Here is a 21,674-nt window from a genome sequence, read left to right as displayed (position 1 = left end):
CATCACAGCAGGGAAACAAATATGATGACACTGCTGCATCAAGACCCAAACCACTGTGGGGGCTTTTTAAACTTTCTTTGTTAAACCAGACTTTCTGCCTCAGGCTCTGCACATGCTCACATGGAAGGGAGCATTTAATGCTTTCTTGTTACACAGTAAATGGACCTATTGAGAGCGGCATAGTACAGTCAGAGACATTGTCAGAGACATTATCAGAGGACAAGTAACAATGACCTACACAAACACACATTTCGACTGTCACTTATTTCTAACACACTTTAAAAATAGTACATAAAAAAGGCCATTTATGTCTAAAACTTTTCCACAGCTTAATGAAGCAGTCATGGGAATCGCATACGCCCATTCGTAGTGCAGTCCTCTTATAAACCACCTGCATGCCACAAAACACGTTAGTGAAAGGAGATGGCTCTGCTGCATTGTGTGGTCCAGTGGTCCTGATGAATGGCTGTGTCAGAGCAGAGCACGCTGCCGTAGAAGTTCAGAAAATCCAATGAATACCATGGATGAAGACAAATGACCTCGGTGGCCCCCACAAGCACCACATGTTCACACCACTAACCCTTCACATGCAGCAGAGAGCAGAGCTGAGCTAAGAGCAGGTGTTCACAGGTCCCTGCTGACCGAGGCTTTAGTTTTGTATATCTGCACGAACAGCAGTGGAGTCACTGTCTGCTTCTGTGATTGCTGCCAGAACAGGCCTGATCCCCCTGTGTGTACGTCTGTGTACATATGTTATGTTTTCAGGACAGTGGGATACAGACTTCAGTGTGAAGCTATAAATAAATAAATTCTGCTACAGACATTTCAGAGAAGAACAAGAAATTTTACCTGCAGAAGATGTGCAGCAACCACTGATGGCATTAAAAGAGTGTGTGTGTGTGTGTGTGTGTGTGTGTGTGTGTGTGTGTGTGTGTGTGTGTGTGTGTGTGTGTGTGTGTGTGTGTGTGTGTGTGTGTGTGTGTGTGTGTGTGTGTAAGCCTGCACCGTCATTAGTATTATGTCGTGATTAAGATGGGATTAACACTGATGCAATTTTGCTGCGTCAGTGTTCCTTCAGAGTTAAGCCTACTGACGTTTTTACTGACACTGAAACATCATCAGTGTCTGTGCACATCGCTGCTCTTTTTCCACACCTGTGCATCAGATAATGTACAGAAGTTTTTCCCCACACTAGCCTCTCACTGCAGAAATTAACAGATTACCTAAAAATACCCAATATATGATAACTTTAATATAAAATAAAATTAATAAGGTGAAAGGTGAAATCAAGTTTTTTGTTAAAGCATAAAGATATTAATTTCTTTTGTATCCTACTGGTTTCTTTAATTAATTGATGTGTTTCACATGCATTTTTCCTTATGGCGATAAATATTATTTGAAAGTATGTAACTGGATGTAATTCAATATTTCTGCTGGTTTAATGCCACTTTGAGGAAGTTGGAATTGCTTATTTTGTCGGTTAGCAAGCAATTATTTAGCTTAGCTATAGCTAAAAGGAAATACTTTTTAAGCTTTTAGGCTTTTCCCAGTCAGTGCCATCATCTACATTGCTCATACACTGTAAAATATCTAGATCTAATATCTAGATTCCAGAATATTGTGTGTACGTTTTCATGTTTACATATCAAACAGGAGCCTGAAATGTGTAATGAGCTCACATGTTTCAGGACAGGGAGGCCCCCTACAGAGAGGGTGGACAGCCCCATTCACACTCTAATGCTTGGGAGGGGGAGACATGGCAGCTTCCCTTTTGCATCTCTGTTCCCATGCATGACCCCTCTTGTCTTCCTCTGCTTTAATTAATTCACATTAAAATGAAGCCGTGGGTGAGAAGAAAAGAAAAGGCAAGAAAAAAAAAAAAAGGAGCCTGGTTTGCTTCCTTCTTCTATGTGTCACACGATAATGATGTATGGCTCTGTCCCACTGTCTTAAAAAGATATCACTGCATATGACAAATACATCAGGGTGAGAGCTGGGCTGGGCATTTAATCAATACGAATCTGAGACTGATGAGCCTCCCATGCAAATGTACCCATATGTATTTGCAGTGTAAGCGTGCTCAGTTTGCATTATTTGACACAAGCAGGGTATGACTCAGCTCACATCATGTCTAAGGAAATCCATCAATAGATTCAGGCTGTGACCATTTACTCAAAGCATTTTACGTTAAAAACACCCAAACTCTATCAGTCTTTCTTTCCATAATGTTAAATCATGAAATAAACTTAAACACAACCAGGGCAACTCTTATCTGGCATCAATTACCCTAACATCAACAATCAGGCTAAGTGATCACATGCAGGTTTAAAAAAAGAAACTTCAAATCACACATTTCTTAATGTCTAAGAAGTGAATGAAGTCCACAGACTGTGGGCTTAAAGTCTGGGCAACACAGGAGGAAAATAAGCGATGAAGTCATGTGTAATACACAGGGGCTCCTTTTTACCAAAACCACTTGGAAATGTTGCTGTAGATGTTTAATCGCTATGCTGGTGCTGGTTGCTATAGGAACGTAAAGGTGCAACAGCGAGAAGATGTACAGTGTAGGCGGTCGGCTGCAGGCAATCAGGACACACAACCCGAGAGCAGAGCAGTAAATAATAAAGGCCCAGCACAGTAATGTAGATAACATGTCCATCAGCTGGTTCCACTCTCCAAAGCTGAAGATCTTTAAAGGCGCTGGAGTTGATCCTGTTATTTTATTATTTTACTATACTAAGACATGTTTTTTCCTTCCACTGAGGACTATATAGTCTGTCCATCTCTAACAACAATTTCTACATGAGCACCGAAGCAGGACTGCATGGCCTCTAAACTGTTGAAAAAGCCGAGTGGCAGAAAAGTGCACACATCAGCAGACTTCCAGGATCTGTTACTTGTTTTTGTTCCCATAACATAATTCAGCCTGGCAAATTCCTGACATTTTATAAGGATGGTCGTGAAGGACACAATCTTTGGTGGACTTAAAAGCCATACATCAAACTCTTGAGCTTGGCTTTTATATCTATAGCAGGGGTTGGCAACCCTGGAAAGGTTAACTGATGGCACGACAATAGCTGGACTGGCCATCGCGCCTTTGCCCGGTGGGCCAATGGTGATTTTTCATTTTTATGGGCCGATGATTTTTTTTTTTTTTGTAACAGTATAAACAATGAAAGGTGGTGGATTGGCCAGATGCTGGTTGATGTGTAAAAATAACTCAGTTCTTTGGTGGTGGCTATGGCGGACCTGCCACAGAGGCCTGCAGGTGGATGAGGGAAAGGGGAGGCAGGAGGAGAGACCCGAGGCGGCCACCGGTCTGAGTGTGGTGAACTGAACTTCAGGTAAGAAGTTATGACCTGCAGTCTATCTGGATCAGATATAAACCAAGTTTAGGTGGAGTTTATTTTCGTTATGCTGACTTTTTACAATCAGTTACAATAACTCGTACTGCGTACTAGCTAGCATGACGGAGTTTCTATACAGCTGGCTGGGTGCTATGATGTTACTGATATGAATAAAATAAAGTTCACTAAGGTCAGTTAGTAGAGTTGCCAACCATCCCGTAAAAAACGGAATCGTCCTGCATTCAGAGAAAATATTACGTGTTACGTATTGAGGTGAAAAGTATATGTGTCTCACACATATAGAAAAGGAACACAGTTTGTCCCGTACCTCAGCTACAATGGAAAAAGACACAAAGCTGGAGTTATTCTGTGTCTTTATGCTGTCAGCTGCCCCTTCTCTCATTCTCTCCCCCTCTCTCTCCTGTTTCTACTTCAATCATGAAACTGATCAATGATCAGCTTTTGTCTCTTGTTTGTTTATCGCCAGAAAGAGGAAACCAGCGGATGTCGTGCTAAACAACAGCAGCATGTTCAAGCTTGATCAGCTGTTGTTAGAATTTATTTAATATTAATTTCTAGTATCAGCTGATGTTTGCTGGAGCCACAGCCGTAAAAGCTGCTGGTCATGATATCGGTTTGAATATGTGGTGAGAGGGAAACATGAAGATGAAACCAGGAGATGTCCTTACTGAATCATCAGAGCTGAACAGGTGATGGAGAAACAGGTTTACCTTTTAGGTGACATGAGTGAGTTGAAGGGAAATTATGAACCGTTTCTGAGAGACAAATAACACCAGGATACTTTTCTAAGTAGCTGACAGCTGGTAACTGTGCAGGGGCGGGTCTAGCAAAGCTTTGCCAGGGGGCCAGGTAGGGCATTAACAGGGAGAGGGGGACACAAAGAAATGTGTCTCTTTCTTATTCTCATTTAAAATGTTTAGCTTTTAATAATCAAAGTGTTTTTATTGAGTTTTCAGAAAGCATATCATTCATACAGAAAAGCTCGAACTCAAGTCCTACCGCACAGTGTAAGACAAAACTATACCCAGACAGAGGAAGAAAAGGGGAAAAAAAAAAAAAAAAAAAAAAGGGGGGGGGAGTTGCCAGTTATGGAGTGGAAGGAAACTCATCTTCAAAAATAGGAAATGAAAGGCTGCCAGACCTTAAAGAATTTCTTGGTGTTGCCCTGTATAGTAAATCTGAGATGTTCTAATTTGAGGTGTGCCATCACCTCCTCCACCCAGCGTTTATGGGATGGCGGTGTTGCCTTTATCCAGTTAAGTAGAATCAATCTCCTAGCCAGCAATGAGGCGAATGCTATTGCCTTCCTCTGAGAGGCTGTTAGTTGAGTTTCCCTCGGTGCCACACCAAAGATGGCTGTCAGAGGCATTGGTTCCATATCCTTATTAGAAATGAATGAGAATGTTCTAAAGATGTTAGCCCAAAAGTCTTTCAGCCTGGAACAAGACCAGAACATGTGGCATAAGTTGGCTGGTACCTGTTTACATCTGGGGCAGGTCGGATCGGCCCCCTGGTACATTCTTGCCAGTTTCTCCCTTGACAAATGCAGTCTGTGCAACACCTTGAACTGTATCAATCCGTGTCTCACACATATAGAAGCAGAGTGTACTAGATCTACAGCCCCCCCCCCCAGTCAACCTCTGAAATGTCCAGCCCCAATTCTTCCTCCCATTTCCGTCTTACATTGTCCAGGGAGGGGGAAGCCACATTCTGAATATGTGTATATAGCGTGGAGATTGTCCCCTTAGCAGTCGGATCTGTGTCCATCAACTCGTCTATCCATCCGCTTTGTGGAAGCTTGAGGGAGGGGCTGAATGACTTTTTCACAAAGTCCCGAACCTGGAAATATCTAAAGTAATTAGTCTTGGAGGAGATTCCATAGTCCTTTTCCAGTTGAGCAGCAGACATAAAAGTACCATTTTTAAAAAGATGTTTGACACATTCCACCCCAGAAATGTTTAGCTTTTAATAAATAATTATCTGAATCTTACAACCAAAGTTTTTATCTGACATAAGATGTATAGAAATCATACATATACCAACAAGACAGTGTACATCCCTGTCACAGCAGCGTTTGTTTTTATTCAAAGGCTTTATGGCTTTAATACCTGGTGGGCCGGTTTCTAGTCAAAATGCCCGGGCCGATTTTTTGTCCCAGTCCATCCCTGGGCATGGCACGCAGTGAATTAATCTCAGAAGGTACATTTAAAAAAGTAATGGCCGGGCCAGCGGTGCACATCGCAAATGAGCTTGCATAGACACATTAGTTGTGCCGCTTCTTAATGACGGTATCTTAGCTAACAACCCCAACTACCAGATTCAACTTGTAATTGGCTAAAAATAACTTATCCTACTGGTGAGAGGGACGTTGCTAGCTGGCAGTTTTTCCAAGCGATGTTGAAATTTCCACATTCCGACACTTCAAATGCTTCAGGAGCTGTCTGCTCAGCGCAGTATCAGCACCAAAAGAAATACACGGATACATCTGTAGACTCAAGACTGATCAAACCAGAAAGCTTTAATGAGCAGCTGGATTTGTCTCGCATTAACTGGCTGAGTTAATGCCAGTTAATGCGACATCGAAATGCAGCTGATTGAACTGAAAACCTCAACTCTGTAGGTTGCAGAACTACGAACGCAGCTGGAATCCATAGCTGTGCGTGTTCATGGAGCTTGCATTTTCACCTGCTGGACATCACTACCTGACAAGTTTAACTGTCTTCAGAACATTGCAGAGGCCTTATTGACAGTATTTGGCTCTACATATCTGTGTGAGCAGATTTTCTCTCACATGAAGAGAGTCCTCAGGTAGCTGTCTGAATGCTCGACACTTGGAGACCTGTGTCTCTGAGTGGGAGACCAGAGATCACATTAACATGTGTATCCCTGTATTAACAAACATGCCATAGGCCCAGTTTATTTTTCTTATCGTTGTTGTGAGGAGACCATAAATAGCATTTGCATTTTCTGTTGTACAGTTCATTTGCTGTTATGGAGTTCTTGTTATGGATAAAAAGTGTCTTTTTTTTTGTTTCAAAATAGCTGATAACTATTCGCTGATAGCTGCAAACATCTGCGAACAAATAGAATTCTAGAAAGTTGTTCTATATAGTGTGTAACTGTTAGTATAGAGCGTTATTAAATTTATTGCTAATGCAATCATATGGCACATTGACATCTGAGGAAATTTTAGATGGCACTCATCAGAAAGGTTGCCGACCCCTGATCTACAGTGTTTGAACTTGGTGACAAAATAACTACTGATAAAGAGCAGAAAAGTTTGACAGTTAAATCTTATTTCCTCATTAGAAGTTTACTGCAGGGATGTGCGAGACTAGTCGACTAGACATTCAAACCTGATGCTCTCCCCATCCACTAGCAGATGAAAATAGCTGCCCAAGCAAAATTGTCTTATTTTATTCATACACAACAGCAGTCGACTTTTGATTTTAAGATGCTACACAACTTTCATGCGCTTATTGCTCTGTGATGGAAAAATATTGACATGGAAAGATAAACTGGGGATGTCCCTGTGAACTACTGTGTTATTGTAGTACTTGGTAGGCTATGGGAAAACAGTCAAATAATTGTGCTTAGGAAGGTCGGTAACTAAGTGAAATGACCCTGACGTATCTGTGCTGCAGCCATAATAAGAGCTGGTCAAACCCCTCAAACACTAAGTAAAGATGTTTCGCTTATTTTTTAAAATGAACTCATTCAGCAGATGATATACTGGACCATTTTTTATTAAAAAATAAATAAAAAAAATAAAAAAAAATATGGCTGTCCCAACAGAAAGTGACCTTTTCTGCCTTCTTTCTTCCTAACCATGTAACTGCAATCTTTAGCCCACTGATCACGGTGTTTTTTCCTGCACAGAGAAGAGAGGTTTTAGTTACAGCCACACATTGCAATAATATGACAACTAGTTTTGCTGATTGGGATTTTATTTACCCAAGCATAACAGACATTTCTGTTTAACAGTCAAGACACATGAGCAAAGAGAAACCCTGTATATGTACTATAATGTTACCTTCACTTTTAGCAATAAAATGAGTATGGCTTCTTAGAGAGACCAGCCTGCATGTTCAGTGCTCATCTCATGAAAAAGGAATTTTTTCATCACACAGACATTTTCTCATCACGCAGTCATTCTTTCAGCTCTTCAAGGCATATCATCTGCGTTGGTGGGAGCATCGATTACCATCTAGATCTTGTCAGCCAGCTACCCTGTATCTGGTGGAGACCTGGGCCCTGTTTTGTCTGACTGTCAAACAAACTGCCTGATGCATCTCTGTGCAGTGACGTGCAGATCAGACACAAGATCACAGATTCTTTCATCCAAACTCAGGCCAGAAGGCAAATTCCTGACAAGACTTACACATGTTCCTCTGCTGTAAAGGGCAGATACAGGCTGAAACTCCACCATTGAACTAAAAATAGCTTCGCGAAACATATTGAAACATTGAAAGAGATTAATTTGTGTAAGGATAATATCTATCTTTACCCACCTAGGTTTTTTTTCCCTGCATACCCGAACACACACAAACATTCCAATAAAGAGACCACATATCAGGATCTGGTTCTGTTTTTAATTTTAGCCATCGTTCCAGAGCCCCTTTGATCACAGCACATTATGCACAATTCAAACATGGGAAATTCCCACCTGGTAATTTAGATTAAAAAAAAAGATGCTGAGGAGCACATTAAGCACGTTCATTAGCAAAGATTGGGCTATCTTAGAAAGGATGGCGTATTAAATCGGACACTCCCAATGCAAAACCATACAGAAAACAGACAATAAAGGAGGCCGACTGCAGCCCTTGGCCTTCATGGACGTGCAGTGTGAGACATCGTGTGTGTTGTGGCGCTGCAGCTGTAGCGACAGGTCCTAGGGGTGCCTTACACCTTCACAGCTGTTGCAGCTCCCACAGAGAGGTCTCAGGGGAAAACTGAGGGTTACTGCAGCTTTTCACTGATTAATTCAAAGGCGCACACAAGGAAAATTCTTTGACTCACACAGACAGAACAGGCTTGAGTGTTCACTGTAGCGTTTATCCTATGTTATATTAAGGTACATCTAAAGTTTAACATTCATTCAGTAAATCAGTGGCATTTTGCTTCAGCAGTTAAATATAACGGTGCAGAGATTAACTGTGTATTTCAACTGCTAATTAAATAAATTATTTATTTTTGTTTCATTATCTCATGATGAATATTGAATGAGGTTTTAACAGTACTTTGTACTTCCTCCACTGCAGGTTTAACAAAGCCCGGACTTCACTTTATAAATCAGTCACTGTACACAAATTCACATGTCGCTCAGGAGGTTCGTATGAGGGATGGCTGAGCAGTAGAGGCAGAAATAAAGTGGCTTTAATGCAGCCAAAACTGAATATGACTGTCAAAAAACAATTCTGCACTAAGTTATACCCCTTTTCAACACAACCTTTGGCAGGACATCTTGAGACCTGCTGAAACTCAAGACTGCTGCCTTTATAGTCAGTAGCTCCACCCACTCCAGGAAATTACAATTAACTTACAATAAAGTACTAAACTAATTTGTAGCAGTGCTTAGTTTAAGAGAACTGCAATAACTCAATATTGGAAAAAGATATCTACCTCCATTCTAAGAGAATGAACTAACTCTCAAACTGCTTAAAAAGGGTTAACACATCCTCCAAACATCAGGCAAAACTCCCCCTCCCTTGAACCACACTTGGCACATCCCCCCAGAAACCTGACCATAAAAGAAGCCCAAAAGGGGCTTTGATGGACTGGTTTGGCAGTTCCTGGGTTCAAATCAAATCGAGGCAGGGCCAAGTGAAGTTTGGTGGAGAGGTGAAAAACAGGCAAGTTAATCAAATACAAATCTCCAAACTCCAAAAGCACCCTCTATTAAATCACTGCATTTACATTTCTGCAGTGAGTGATTGAACGTGCAACTACCCAAACTAATGCATGCTGATGAATTACATTACAAGCCACAGATCATCTGAAATAAATAGAATTCTATGTATCTTGAGTTCCGTTTAGTTATCAAAACAACTGAAAAAAGAAGGTACCAGTTTGATTAAACATTTCCGAATAAGACCTGGACACTGACAAAGACTTCAGTGCTGTAGTTAATAATTACTGACGGAATACTAAAATAATGATCACGCATTATGGAGATACTGTTGTCGAGGCACGCCTGACACTGCACACTGTCAGTGACACATGACTTTCTAATTGGGAATAATGTTCATGTTTGTTCACCTGTCAAAAAGACGACAGCTCTGAAGGCAGATCGTGACGGTGTTTCAATTACTGTAAATCCATCTGTCATATTCAATCTGTCTAGCACAATACTGATTAGCATTAGCGTTTCCCCTTCAACAACTTAGGTTAGCAGGAGGAGAAAGACCGTGATGTGCAGCAAATACACATCTGTGATTTGTGCTGCTGTTTCCAAATTTTTACAGCATCACTATGTCAGTTCTCTTGACTGTTTATGAACCTGTAACACTCCTAAAAATTATCTGCCATCTGATTGGGATTAGGGTGCAATTATTCTACTAACGCCATAATTTTTCTCTCATCCCTTAAACAAACAAAAATGGCTTTAGCTTCATATTTAATATTTATTTGCTACCAGTACTTATTTTCCCATGTGACTCTCACCAAGAAAGCAAGCAGGTCTAATTTCCCCATACTTCTTAAAGTGCTGAAGGGTGTTACTGAATATTGGGTCTTATTTCCTTATTTTTACAAAGTATCTTTGAATGAATAATGACTTTACATTTATTTATTTCACTGTACAGAAAACACTATCTCCAGAAAACTGAAATATTCCAGATATCATCATGAGTAGACGTTTTGGTTGTTGCGTCCGTGGCTCTGCTCATTTCATAGTGATGCACATTTCAGATGGTGAGTGCGAGACTCCATGCGAATGTCCAATTTAGGGCCACTTTTTTGTAAAACCACAGACTCGTTTATGGAGCAACTACACAACTATGCACCATCTAAACATCTGCCCTTTATGTTAAGTGGACTTCAAAGAAATACAACAGGAATGACTGCTCATCTACAGCTATTTGCGACTGTGTATAATCCTCACTTTACCAGGACCTCAACTACAAAAAATTTGAAACAAAAAGTAAAAAAGAAACCAAGCAATGAAAGGTTACTTCTCCGCCTGGTGTATCGACGTTACTTTCTTTTAATGGTGGAAAGGTAAATACACTCCTGAGTTTCTCTCTGTGTTAAACCCCCACCTCAGGTTGGCCTGCAGCTGGATATAACACTTATGGCAAAATAAAACATGATTATGTTTCTCAAACTTGTTCATAAACTTGTCTTAGCTATCTTTCTACAACAGTGCTTTCAAAGAGGAGGCAGGAGCAGGAGAGTGGTGATGCCTCAGTGTGTCTGTGTGTGTTCTGCTGGTTATTTCAAGGTTCTTCCTGTAACCAAATCAGGGCAGTGACAGACTAATGAGGCTAAATGATGATGATGCTTCAGGAAGATAGCCTCCAGCAGGGAGAAGAGAAGATGTGTCAAACTGCTGGGACAGAGTCGTGGTTTTCCTCTGGAAGCTTTGCTTTTATAGAAACACTATATCTGGCAGGAAAGAACTGCTCTCATCGTGTATAAGATTTCCACCAGCAGCAGTCAGCGCAATCAAAAACAACCTGAGAGTCTTGTATTGATTCTTATCTGATGATTATTGATCGCCATAAGTAAATTATCTTCTTCAGAGGGCAGTCAGAGTGGCCGGGGCTTGTTCTCGAGTCCCTGAAGTGCACGCAGTCTCACAAACACCATCTCTGAGGTGGATATTGTGGGGCTGATGTAAACAGATGCAAGCCCTCATTCAACAGCCTCCTGACCACAGTGGCCAAGCACTCGAATTAAGGGTTCATCACAATATTTCCAGTGACCGGATCAGCAAGGGTCAAGCTCGGGTTAAGCTTCAATCAAAAAATTCCTAAAGCCCACTCCTTCGTGCACTTCTCTCAAAAAACAGATTATTTAATCAGTGCAGGCACAAAAATGAGCCAAATCAGGGTTTTAAGGCTAAGAGCTGGATTTGGCAACCCAAGACTTTCTAGAAGAAGAAAAAAAAATACAGACCAATCCATGTTTCCACAATTTGACAAAACAAAAATAAACCCCAAAAAACAATGGTGGCTGGTGAATGGCCATGGAAAAAATAAATAAATAAAAATAGACAGACAACCATAAATAGCCAGAAACCTGCTGGAAAGCAGAACAATTTTAATGTTTGCACTAAATAAGGAAATTGACTCAACGTGAACAAAAGCTCAGCGCTCTGCTGGTAAACATGCCTTGTTTTCAAGATTAAAGAGTACCCTGAGTGCCATCCCTGTCAGTTTTGCTGATTAATGAGAAGTGACACTGGTGTCCTCTTTTCTGCAGCCTGGTCCATATTGACAATAGCAAAAGAGCACAGGGTCAAGGGGTGTGTGTGTGTGTGTGTGTGTGTGTGTGTGTGTGTGTGTGTGTGTGTGTGTGTGTGTGTGTGTGTGTGTGTGTGTGTGTGTGTGTGTGTGAGAGAGAGATGGGGTTACAGTGTAGGCAAACAAAGAAGGCCTCTGAGACAAATTCAGCTAGTCTTTCTCTCTCTTTCACTTTTTTTTCCACTCAGACTCTCACTGTTTTGAGCCCAACCCCCCCATAGCACCATTGAAAGAAGAGGCAGTTAGGACATTATTCCACAAAAACTTGGTGAGCTCTCAAAGGAACACATGAGCTCTCAGAAACAAGCCCAACTGATGCAGATCATTTTCCCCCCTCGGTTACCTCTAGTCTCCTCTTACCTAAGGGGAGGGGGTCAGACTTTGTATAAGACTAAAAAAAAAAAAAAAAAAAGTCACTACACTTGAAAATCAAGACAGTGACAACAATATGATTTACAATAAAGCCGTGCCTCTTGTCTGATCTCTTTGAAAACTTTGACTGCCTCCACCCAGTATTTGTGTAGCTGTATGGCCTAGATAAGCTCAGCTGGTGGAGGGAAAGCATGTCAGGGCTGAAAGATAGCGGTCAGAGATAGAGCCTGCCGGTTCCTCTGATGCCTGTGAAATGATGGACTCCTCTGGGATTATCTCTGCAGACAGTTTGTACCACAATTGTGGGTTAGTTCAAGATGAAGTGTGGGAATGGCTTGGCCTATTGTGGGTGTAATACTGTAAGGTCAAATTAATCTCAGAGCAAGAGAAAGCGTTTAACCACTGCTGGATTTGGAGATTACTGTATGCAACTTTTCATCATTTTATTAGCAATACCTGCATCTGAGTGTATCAGCCTCACAAATGAAGTCAGTCAAGTATACCAACCTGGATAATACAATCACCGGCTTTAAATTCATCTCACGCCCGGTCAAGTTGCAGCTTCAAGGTGTAGTCACCTCTACTTCAATGACAGATGCAGTCTGCAGTGTCCCTATCACACAGCTCACACAGAGTAACAAAGCTTAATAACACAAACTCCCAAGAAAACAAGAATGCTGACTTTAACCTTAAATCACTTTTCCATTTCAGGACAAATTCATGTCAGTCTCACATGTTCCCACAATGTAAACTGAAAGTTCCAGAGAATAGCACAGCGCTTGGTAAATGGCACCAGTGTGTTTTTCCCTGTAGTTAATGGGCCGTGTTAAAGTCAACATTTCATGGTCGTTCTCTTGTCTGACGAAAAGGACAGAAAAAATATGTATGTGAGAACAGGTTTGCTGGGAATTCAGCTGTGTTAAAATACAGTAAATGTGAGCACACCGAGTAAGAGAGAAGCAAACAGATATAAACAGATAAAAGAAAGACAGTCAAGTTTCACACATACAGCTGTGATACAGGAGAACGTGTAAGCATTAGCTTATTTGTAAGCTGTAGGTGAATCTCAACACTTACAGCCCTAAGAGAGCCCTTGCCATTCTCTTGTTAAAATCATTACTGTTTTTGTGGTGGAACATATCTTACACTTAAAATGCAGCCTCAAGCAGAACTGAGAGATGTCTGTAAGGTTTCTAAAATACATTTTACTAATGACCTCACACAGTAGAATGGTTAAGATCCGTGTTCGCACCATCCTGCACCTCTCCTGAGTATGGATGAATTTTAACAGCACCTATAGTTTCTCCATTCACCCAAAGAAAGAGGAGAAAGCACTAACTGGCTGTGAAGCTGAAGCGTGGTCTAGTTTCTTGCGGGGGCGGAGGTAGACTGGGATACTTCAAATTCTCTGGGCTCAAACTTTATATGCGCAAGTTTAGCGAACTTGCTAAACACACTAAAACACATTTTCACAATGAGGAACTTAACAAGGAGAAGGCAAGACTTGACTACTTTTATAAGACTGAGCCATTACTTCAAATTGCTTCATTATTTTAATTATATTCAAGTTTTGAGTTGTGAATGGCCTTATGAACAGCTGGGATTAAAACCTTTATTTCTCTGTATATTCCTCATGTGCGTGGGGGCCATAATGGGGTAACTTTCTACAGTCACTGTGGTGTAAAAATAAAAAAAAGATCTTAGGCATATGCAGTCCAATAGAAAACCTCAAGTCTGCTCTTTAAAAACAGAGTGCACTAAAGTACAGAGAGTGTGAGCTTTTTACAGCACATTTACGTGCTGCACACATTATACATGGTAGTATATGTACTATCTGACAGCCATAAACAGCCAGAAAGCAGAACAATCTAAAGTTCAGATGTTGGCAGGGAAAAGCAAGAAAATGACTAGATATGAATCTTCTGGTGGAAAGAATGAGGTTTATAGACCCTGGTAGGTGACCGCTTGTACACACAGTTGTTGCTATTGCAATGTAAGGACTGAGGGTTGACATTTGCTAGCAGAATTAGCTCCTGTCAAGAAAATGTTTCTTTTAAACATCTCTCTCCTGTCCTCACTCAACATCTTTTCGGCTACATTTGGGTGACTGTCAACCCCCGCACCCTGTCCTGACCCAGACTTCAATCTGCCACAGGGCTTGCAGACAGAGGCAGCAACAGCAGCAGCAGCATGCTAAAGGAAATTAAAAACACATCTACCACTCCCTTGTTCCTCCCTCTCCTCTAACTCCTTTCTAAAAATTTATGGTTGCCACCCTTGAATACCGGATTGTGAAAACGAACTAGATGTGATTCGTAACCTAAAGAAAACAGAAACAATTCTCCGTTAAAATTAAGAAGAACCATTATTTTGCTAAACTTATATATATAGCTGTATATATAGCTTGAGTCATGTCTCTTACTCTAGACTGTTTTCACTGTCTGTGGTCAGGCTGGTGAAAAATTGCTAGGCTCGGGCACAAAAAGGCGTTCAGAGAAGATGGGGGTAGCAGCAGACTTGGAAATGTTTAACAGGAAAATACATGGAAAATACAAGGAGGAGGAATGTGCAGGGGAACCCCACAAATATGATCCTCTATGTTTTCACACACATTCGGGTACATTTTCAAAGGTTGACTGCAAATTCTCAGACTCTGAAACCTCCAGCCATTATATTAACCTTTTTTTGTTTTGTTTTGTTTTTCTTCTTACAAATTGTTCTGCATTGACTCTGCTGTGAATAGACCAACAGAACTGATAAGGACAAAACCAGCCTTGATATGAGAAGGAGCTGGTGTTACGGTTTTTTAACTCAACTGATTTCTTGAAAGTTTTGAATCACTAAGAGGTTTGTCTCCCCAATGTGCGGTTGACAAAGTGGCTGTGGTATTATTTAAATTGATTAAGATTAAGTTCTGTTGGCAGACTTCAAATCTTTTCACCCATGTAGCTATTTTTCTATGCATAATCATCAAACAAATCCAAGATATGTGTTGTAGCAGGGATCGGGCTGGGACTTGTAGAAGCTATACAGTCCTTCCACATCTATACATTTCAGGGGATAAATTAAAATCAAGGTAGAGGGTACGATTATATGCAGATGACGTTCTCTTGTTTTGTCATTAATCATATTCTACATATACATTTCCTAGTGCACATTAACATGTTTTATTTATTTTAAATCAAAGCACACTTTTACTCACATCAGCAAAAAATGCCATCTGGATTTTTATCAGTTCTTCTGATTGCACCGATCAAGGCACTTGATGATGCATCATCTAGCATGATGCACTATTCCCCATATCACTTATAGCCTTTCCACTTAGCTCGGCTTGGCTCAGTTTTTAGGGTTTTCCAATAGATGGTAGTGCCTGGTACCAGGTACTTTTTTAGTATCTGCTCAACCAGGGTTCCAAGTGTGGATCTGAAAATGTAACGTAAACAGACTGCATGCCACTGATTGGCTAGTCAATGGCATCACTCGATGAATCATGAGAGTGACTCCACGAAAATTAAGACCTTGTTGCCGATTTTGAGAATCGGCAACAAGGGAACGTTCCCCGAGTCTGACAAAAAAAAAAAACAACTTTACACCAAGCAGCAAATATGCCATCATCTTGAAGTCCTCCATCGTTATGTTGTCTTTTCATTCTTTAAGTGATTTTCACATAAAAGGTGATCAGTTTTATTTTCTCACAAATGTCATCTCCTGATATTTACTAACCAAAGACCCTAAAAATTAAAATTTCATTCATTACTCTTTGTACAGCTGCAGTGATAATGTTTGCTTGTCACAAAATCCCAGAGTCACACCTGGCCTTGCATTAAGGCACACCATATGGGGACCACTCCTCTTGTATGTGACCCACCTGGTGAGACTGCTAGTTAATTTTAGACCAAAGTGTTACTTTCAAGTGTTTTGGTACACTCGTGCTGTACTCACAGTGAGTGAGCCAGACATACACTTGTCTGCTGAGGAGCTGTAGAGGCTCTGTAGCTCTGCTGATATAACAGTTGGAACTAGGGCTGGGCCATATTATACCGTTCACGGTAATACCGGTATAATGTTAGGCAACGATAGGAAAATGAAATATCGCGATAGAATATGAGTAAAACGCGCATGCGCAGTGCCTTTGTTTTCATACGCACATGGCCGATTGTTGAGTGAAACCGATGAACCAGAATTGGTTTGTAAAAATGGTGCAACTTCAGTGATGTGGAACTGGTTTGGTGTTTGTCCGTCAGATACACGACAAAGCACATTTTTTTGCAGAACATGCAAGCGGCCGTCGTTATTGTCGGACTAAGATGCTCTTAAATCTGGGAGTAATCTGGGTCCTAAACCCCCCCTCTTCAGGTCAAACGAACACTGCAGCATCACTGAGAGTTAAAAACTGTCTAAATTCTTTCATCTTTAATAAAACGATCAGCATTGCTGCTTTACCAGGTGTAACTATGAAGTTTAACTTCCAGGCATCCATGAAAACAAAAGTTATTACATTCAACGGAGTTAGAAGTTAGCAGGAAGCTAGCGGAAGTTAGCTCGCTAGTTTCGCTAGTAAGCATGATATAGCATGTTCTGACTGAGAGATTTCTGAAAAAATTCAAACGTACAGCTCTGCTATCACTTCCAACATAAATGAAGACAGGAAACTAAACAGCAGTGACGTTTGTAGGGTTACTGATGTTGGGCTAGCTGGTATATAAGGATGTGCTACGTGATCGTTAGCGACACAGCTATGTTAGCATAACATAAACAGTGAAGCTGGAGGACGAACACTAACACTTTTCCACTTATAAAAGTTAACGTGAAGGTTCTTCATGGTTAGAGACAAATGCAATCGCATGACAGGATGCTGTAAACGGACCAATCTTCAGTCAGGAGAACAACTGAGATAATCCATCCACAATACGAGGTTGGTTATTAATATACTGCAACAACATGGGAATAGAGCAGCTGCCAGAGAATTCAACATTAATGAATCAATGGTACAGAAGTGGAGGAAGCAAGAAGAATGAGTTTAATAAAGTTTGATTTATCTGACTGCTTTGTTTCGCTTAATGTGCCTTATAATCCTGTGCACCTTATGGTCCGAAAAATACGTACTGCACACTGCAGTTTAATGTTGCAAAGCACCTCTTTTTAACTTCAGTGGATATTATACATGGTTATGCTCAGGATATGTCAGCCCATTTCTACTGGAAATGCCTTTTGGTTAAATTTTCAGCAAGGAATTTGCATTTGCACTGTTACATTTTTATAAAGCTTTAATGTACATAAAAACCAGCTTCTTGTTTAAGTGAAAATAAATGGAAGGTTGTTTTTTTGCGCGAGTAATGTTGTGGAGTTGTATTTTGTCTCGCATCAATTATATCGTCAGTTATATCGTTATCGCAAATTTTCAAATATATATCGTGATAAATATTTTTGGCCATATCGCCCTGCTCTAGTTGGAACAGTCCTCCATCTATAACTATAATTACACATTAAGGCCGCGTGGATCTGTTATTGGTGTCTTTTTTTGTTTTTGTTTAGATCTTTAGTAAAGCCTTCATGATTTCATTTCCCTCTTTTAGAAAGTTACTGGTTATTCTACAATCTCAGAAGAGTGATGGTGCTCTCACTGCTGCATTTGTTATACGAAGAGCAGTTTTTTTCTTTTTGAAATTTTTGGGTGAGCATACTTGCATGTCTATAACTCTTAGGCGCACTTTCTTGTAAACATGTTCGAACAGTCCAAACACACCTGGCAAAACAGGAAATACTACTCCATCCATACAGCGTACACAACAGAGCAAGGGTGAGCGTTCGCAAACTGGGCAGTCGAGTTTCACTATGAAATGAGTCACTGTGCAACTCCACGAACACGGAGTAACACTTCGTTTTGGCATTTATAGAGGCAGCATGCTGGCCTAAATATGACCGCCTAAATGAATACAAAACAGAAACTGGGAGGCTGTTCGTGTAATTCTCAGGTGATTTTTCAAGGTGGTGATAACAATACTTCTGTTTTTGAAATAAGATGCCAAATTTATAGATGAAAAACAAAAATACTGGTAACAAATCAGATTTTAACTCAAGCTGCGTAGAGTGAGAAATTGTAAACAACAACCGTGGTGCACTCCTTTCAAAGTCTCCGAGTAAGACCTGGCTAATGAGATAAGCTGGTCACAGGATCACATGTTACTCAATCCACAGATTCTCCTGCATCTAAAAGATGGAAAGGTTTTGGCTTTCATCCAAAGAAAAACCACCAGGATTTTGACTTATAAGAAGTTCTTTGAAAGTGGAGTTTTTAATTTGGGGGGGGGGGGGGGGGGGGGAGCCAGAAAATCCACATATTTCTGTTTAATCAAGAAGCCAGATTCTATGTTTTAACTGTATACAGACATAATAATGCATACCTTTAAAAGGCCCATCGTGAGCCAGGAATAACCTGGAATCACATTCACACACTTTTACTCTCAGTCCACACCTTTCCTTCTCTATCTTTTCCTCATGTTTTTCTTGTCAGCTTTCTTATCTGCCCCGACACATTTTACAAGTCTTCAAACCTCTGTTATACCATTCTTTTTAAAAATCTTTCTCGTTGCCAGATGGACGAAGCAGTGGGCGGAGAAGAGGAGTGATGACAAACACCACAGCACAGTGTCCGGTCCTCGATGAGTGGCCTGAGTCCCAGTTGTTTGTCTGACAATGTGTCACAGCAGCAATTCACAATGCAAATGCATCTGACGAAGCTCCTGCTGGAGCCACAAACCAACCACTTACCGGTAGTTCTGTGGTTTTGGTCCAATGTGTTTGATACACAGACCTGGAGAACAGGTGTTGCACACTCACTGGCAGCTGGAGGAGCTTTAACATGGGAGAGAAAGTTTGTACTTATGCCTAGCCCTTCTTCCACTAAGACTTCATTAGACTGTTTTAGTTTGTTCTCCTGCCAGTGACTACACACTTACAGAGTCAAATATTAACTGAGGGCTGGCAGCTGTGTTCCACCACATCACCTTGAACTCAAATTGCTATAATACACATACCAAAACCATACAGCCCTTTTCAGTGCGTTACTGAATAAATGACAGAAAAAAAAGGGAACAATGATTTGTTCCCAGTGAAACTGTCAGTTCCACATTTCTACTTGTAATGTAGGAGGACCGTCAAAGGAGTGATTCACAGAGTGACTGGTTCAAACATGATCATGGTTTCTAATAAGCTACAAACAGCTTGTCTTCAAATTCATACAAAAATCAAATGTGGGATATTTCGCAACTCTCAGACGTGTGGTTTACCAACCATACTCAGCCCAAACTGATGATACAAGCCAACTCTCAGCGCATTGGAGAAGAAAAACATACCCTCAGAGAATTATTTCACCACTCTGGAAAATACTACAGTTGGTTCTCATTGGGAGCTGGACTTGACTCGTAGCTCTACAATTAATATAGTTATATTTAGGAGATAACAAGGATCGGAAATACTGGAAATTCTGTTTAAATGTGATAAAAAAAAATCCACCTACCAGCATTTAATGCTCATCTCGTTATGTCTGTGTGTGTAAAGTGAAAAAGAACCTGACTAGTTCCTGGAATCAAGCCATTTGTTGTTCATGGTGTAGGTCTGTGGTAAACACCATTAAAATGATCATTAAGAGGTTAGCAGCAGTGGATGGTTTTTCTCACAGGTATTTCCTGGAGTGACAATTAATCTATCAAAGACAACAGAGTAACACTGGACAATCCTCTCTGTTTTATTTTGAAACTTTAGTCACTGCAGACAGCTAGCTCCTAGAGTTTTCTATGGGTAGGTCTATCTTGATACTGTCATTCAGCTGTCTTAAGTCTCCAGTACCCATGGTTGGACAGACTAACTGCTTCAGTTGGACAGACCTCAACTGCTTGAGGACCATTATAACCAGAACCTGAAGCAGGTGGAGAACTCCTGTCACTACACTCATGGAGACTACCGCTGTCAGCTATAGTCCGTGACTGTGGAACTCTGCGCACGGGGAGAGAGACTTTTTGGAGAGGCTGCTGTTTATTATTCTGTACTGAACTGTAATGCCTTCCAATAATTACACAAGAACAACACTGCTCATGTGCAAACACCTCATGGTTACTGCTGTTCGATTATCTCTGCTATTCACTACGCAGACAAAACCCTGACACAACTCACTGAGCAATACTAAGATGTTAAGTACTAAGAGGTCAACTACAATGAAATGCTGTGAGTGAGATGGATGTCAGACAGCAAAATGTAATGATATCTAAGGAAAAACAAAGACTTATATCACAGAAAAAATAGAGTTCACGTTTTAATCGGTGATTCCCTGGTTCTGGTAGCAGTTATTCGTTTCCACACTGATGACTCTCAGGGAGCCAATATAATATACCAACAGGGATCGTTAACTCGTCAGGAAGCAGGTACCAGTTGAGTGAAGCACAGACAACCGGCGCCAGCATTACTTGGAGCCCAGATGGTTAAAAGCTTGTCTGCACCGTCCCTCCCTCCACTACACTGACCTGCACTGTGCCATCTGTTTAACCAACCATACTGTGCCAGGCCTGGCCAGGCCGTGCCTTATAGCCTCAGCCTCAGCTTCCTTAAGGATGGAGATGGCTTTGATTCAATCTGCAGTCCTCTCTCCAACTGTCTTCCTTGATCAAAGCAGCCTATGTCTACAAACTCTGCAAAACCAGAGATGATCCTTTTTAAGAATCTAGCACTGGATGGTATGCCCATTTTAAAAAGAATCTGGCAGTTTCACTATACTTCACTATACTATATAAATGCAATAGGAACATGTAATTTATAAGGGAGTACCAAAGGCTCTATGGTCTGTATGGTACAAGATGGGGCTGTTGTTGTTATACATATCATTTCTGTTATTTGCAAACGTTGTTAACTGCTACTAAAGAAAATTCTGAGCAATGCTTAAAACTACATTTACAGAGTCACTGAAAGAGAAAAAGACATGACTTTAAACATTTTGCCACAGTTGAGACACTTTAACCCTCGTATTGTATATCAACAATTACTAGGGCCTTTTGACTGTGAACATAGATATAAATGTGAAAATGCCTGAAAGGACAAGCCAGCATTTTACCTCAAAGGAAACAACGGCCACACCTGCTGTTCGCAGAAACTACCTTTGCCCTTTTATGTTGATCGTGGTTCTTTGGAACCATGCATGCAAATGTCTGGAAAGATTACCCTCTCTCTGCCATCTCTTGTGATTGCGTTAAGTTGTATTTTGTGTAAAAACAGCATACAGTCATGAATTGGCCTCGATTGCCCAGTTTCTATAAAGAAATAAACAGAAACAGTACTTTTTATTTAATGTGAATGGTTTAATCAAATACTATATCATTGTTATGAACAGATATAGATGTTAGATTGTTTAAAGGCTAAGTTTCATCAAGATTGAACCATCAGTCTAGGAGGAGATCAACAAACAAACATACAGGCATAC

The 21,674-nt window shown here is 40.7% G+C and overlaps 1 protein-coding gene across 3 annotated transcripts in view; it reads right to left on the bottom strand.

Annotated features, from left to right (window-relative positions):
- The window catches only part of sipa1l3 (signal-induced proliferation-associated 1 like 3), an 89,613-nt gene that overhangs the window by 39,957 nt on the left and 27,982 nt on the right, over nucleotides 1-21,674 (bottom strand). Inside the window, exon 1 of one of the 3 annotated variants that reach the window (XM_086261722.1) lies at nucleotides 850-896. The exons of the other annotated variants lie outside the window; for them this stretch is intronic. The gene's annotated coding sequence lies outside the window, so the exon portion shown is untranslated. Of the gene's footprint in view, nucleotides 1-849; nucleotides 897-21,674 lie in introns of those variants that run through there. 3 annotated transcript variants of the gene reach the window in all.

The sequence above is a fragment of the Aulonocara sp. 'chitande type north' Nkhata Bay genome, linkage group LG14 (genome assembly GCF_057382095.1).
Source record: "Aulonocara sp. 'chitande type north' Nkhata Bay isolate Kocher_YH1m ecotype deep benthic linkage group LG14, A_spYH_male_GT1.1, whole genome shotgun sequence".
Taxonomy (NCBI): domain Eukaryota; kingdom Metazoa; phylum Chordata; class Actinopteri; order Cichliformes; family Cichlidae; genus Aulonocara; species Aulonocara sp. 'chitande type north' Nkhata Bay.
This window is presented reverse-complemented; position numbering and strand designations above follow the sequence as displayed.